Source organism: Lycium ferocissimum, chromosome 5 (genome assembly GCF_029784015.1).
Source record: "Lycium ferocissimum isolate CSIRO_LF1 chromosome 5, AGI_CSIRO_Lferr_CH_V1, whole genome shotgun sequence".
Classification (NCBI taxonomy): Eukaryota; Viridiplantae; Streptophyta; class Magnoliopsida; order Solanales; family Solanaceae; genus Lycium; species Lycium ferocissimum.
In genome coordinates, this window is record NC_081346.1 from 28159723 (window position 1) to 28163448 (window position 3726).

The window sequence follows — 3726 nt, forward strand, 5'->3', positions numbered from 1 at the left end:
AATCCCAGGTTTTAAAGACTTAGTTCCGAATTCTTTATTCATAAAACTCCAAAATAGTTTCCAAGAAGCACCTAGGACGAAAGTCTAAGCTAGGAAAAGAATATTCTTGAGAGGTAAGTCTCAACCATTCCTTCCTTTATTACTCATTCATCTCTAAGATTATCATCCTTTTTATGGGTCTACAATGGTGAATTGGGAATAGTAACCCTAGAACTTAATAGACTTTCAATAGTTGGCGGGTTATGAATGTTGTTGTGTGATTATCACCTAAAGGCTTGGGTTATCACTTTCTAATCAGGAATTGAACCGTTCGAGACATGAACTAAGTGAATTGAGACCGGGGGTTTCATAAAAATGGTAGCTTGACCATAGAAACTGCTTATAAGAGATAATTTGATTAAATAGCCTTATGAATTGATAGCTTGTGACTGCTAAGGTCAATTTAGGGTGATTTACGCCTAGTAATCATTCACCCACTAGAAAAGGGGTAAGGTGGAAGGGTGTTCATTGTATTGATATTGTTGAGTAGAGTGATTATGCCTTATTTAGCATCTTAATTGCTAGACTTTGAGCGTTCCGAGGCATTACGGAATGGAAAGGCTATAGCGGAGTAATATGCATTGTTCCAGCTCTACAGTTGAGGTAGGTTACGATCTACTTGAGTTAGACTTTGATTAGTTGATTGTATGTGTTGTGAAACTGATAGGAGAAAACATGTCTAGTCTTCAAGCATAATGTGTGTGGTTGAAATTCCTATATGCTATTGATTGAATGATTATGTGGGCTTAGTGCCACCATTCGATATGTTGTAACCTACAGGTTGGTGAGATTTGTGGTGAGAAGTTAACATGATCTTCTTAGTGATTGAGGCACAAATTGATAAATTGATTATTGAAGGCAATGAGACAAATAATATGTATAGATATGAAAAGGCACATTTGACCGTGGGTGAGGATGTGAACTCTATGTATGAACCGGCACATGTGACCGGGGGTAAGGATGTGGCCTAGTTGTGAGCTCGGGTTTGAGGAGTGAATCCGAAACGAGAGTACATGGACACCATGGGTCACCTGCAGGTCATGACAATTGGGCAATGACACCAATTAGCATGTGTGTACACGAGTGGTCACTGACTGAGTATTGGGAATGTTGTTGGTAGACTTATTTCCGTTGTTTGCTTCCGTTGACTTGATTTTAATATCATTGTGTGACTTGATTGTTAATATCATTGGTTGACTTGTTGTTGGGCTATTTGATTATGTGTTGTTGACTGGCTTGTCTATTTTATTGATTTTATGATTCATGCATGATACTAATCTTGGTCGGCCTATGATATCTACCGGTATATAGTGTTTGTACTGATACTACCTTGCTGTATTCTTTTGAGTACAGATTCTGATCCTGAGACTGCTACCCAACCTCATATTTAACATTGAGGCCATTTGCTAACAGATTTAAGGTGAGCTTCTATCCATGCCAGGCCGCCCGAAGATCTTCTTTTCCTAATGTCTATCTCCATTCGAGACATTAATGGTTATTTATTTCAGACAGTATATATTCCTTAGACATGTTTTGGATTAGAGTCCTTGTACGGTGACTTTCGGATTTTGGGGATGTTATAGTTAGGACTTTCGCATTTATGTTATTATTTTGTGGCATGACTATTTATTGGTTTATCTTGCGCTTAACTGTTATGAATTGGTTAAATAAAAATGAACTTAATTAAGTAGATGGTTAGGCGTATTAGTTCGCCCACTAGGAGTTAGTGTGGGTGCCAGCCATGGCGGATTGGGTCGTGACACTGATGTATGTTTAGTACAGGACTGCATTATAGCTAATGTATAACAGTTGACATCTAACACTAATTAAAGATAAGTGTTAGATGTAAACTGTACATATGAACTCATACATTACTTAGTATATATCCCATAGAGTAATAGGCACCCCAACACCTTAAAACTTGCATCATATAGCATAGGGGTAAGGTTTATGCCCCCGCAGCCTTCTGTAACGACCCGTTTGGTCGTTACTGCTAGTTTGGCACCGTTGATCCTTTCTTGAGCTTTATCAGCGTATATTTGACCCTCGGAGACTGGTGGTACGATTTTTGAGGTCATCGGATACGAAATAGGTTTGTTTTGTGAAATTAGACTTACAGTGAAAAATGTATGACTCGAAGTTAACTTTTGGGTAAACAAACTTTATCGGAAATCCATCGATTCTGAGAGGACTGGATGGTCATTTAGAACTCGTGTGTATATTCGATTTGGGTCCCAATGCCCTCAGGTGCCTTTTGGGACTTGGGTTGGAAAGTTAGTTTTGAGGTATCGGGGGTTGACTTGGTCAACAAGACCCCGATGGGAATTCCGAGGCCACTAGCGCGTTCGTAGCGTGTTTTTATGTAAAGTTGCATATGTGATTTGTGAACAGATGGTCTCGGGTGATAGACAGGATTTCGGGTTGAGTTCATGAAAGTTGGGAAAATTGCTGGTTCTGGTGAGCCGGTATGGCGACACGAGTACTGCGACAGCGATACCGCTATAGTGGTCGCCCTGCCGCTCTAACGGTGTATTATGTTTCTTGAGGGATCGCGGAAGCGGTCCCAGTAGCACTAAAGCGGGACCGCTATAGCGGTCAAGTGAGCGTAGAAGCGGGTGTCGGGCAATTTTTGCATATAATTTCTTATAAAATCCTTAAGTCCTCTTTCATTTCCCTATTCGGCCTAAGAGCATTTTGGGAGCTTTTCTAGAGATTCTTGGCGAAAACTTTCTAAGGTAAGTCCATATAACACCATTCCTTAATCATGATTCATATTCCACCTAGTTTCATATTAATTCATGCTAGAACTAAGAGGGTTTTAGGGTTTCCTTCTCTAATGGACTTATGATTATAAAACCTTGATTTATTGGTGGATTTAGTTTGATTTAGCATGGAATTGATGGGTAATGACCATTTTAACTTGAATCCTCCGTTTCTAGTGCCTAATTTGTGAAATTAAAGTTAGGGTTTATACCCAAAATTGGGGGTTTCTTCTAGAATCCAAATTTCTCTAATCTATGAGTTAATTGGCTAATTGTTGTTGGGAATTGATCACCTAGAGTACAAATTTCATGATTGACCTTCGAATTCCCTCTTTTTCTCCATTCCATGAATTAGGGTTTGGGACTTAATTAGGAATATGGGTATTTTTTCTTGATTCTAATCTTATATTCGGAAATGGCTAGACTTCCATTACTTTGAGGCGCTACGAAAGGGCAAGGCTCACAATTGACACTTCGAGGTTGTTGTTCGGCCTTCCAGGTAGGTTGCAGTTTACCTTATGTTGAGAATTTGATTAACGAAGCGTATGTTTAGATGATATTGTCGGAGAATGCATGTAAACCTTCAGTTATGATGATTGGTTGGATATTGCCTTAGGTTGGGCCTTGCGATATAATTTGGGGGCTAGCCACCTCCTTGCTGTAACATCTCGTGCATTCGGGCTAAGATTCGACTCCTAAGACGGGAGTATAATGAACCAATTTGAGTAGTGTATAAATGGAGTTTGAAACCCAATCAAGACATGAGAAGAGTCCTTGAGCAAAGGAAAGTCGGAAACTACCCTACGGAGCGTGTTTTCAAGTGAATTTGCACCACGTCTCAATTATAATGAGTATATGGAAAAATCTGTACGGCATTTGGGAAAATTTCCTTCTTGAAAGTTGTAGATCTTTGAAATACCTTTCT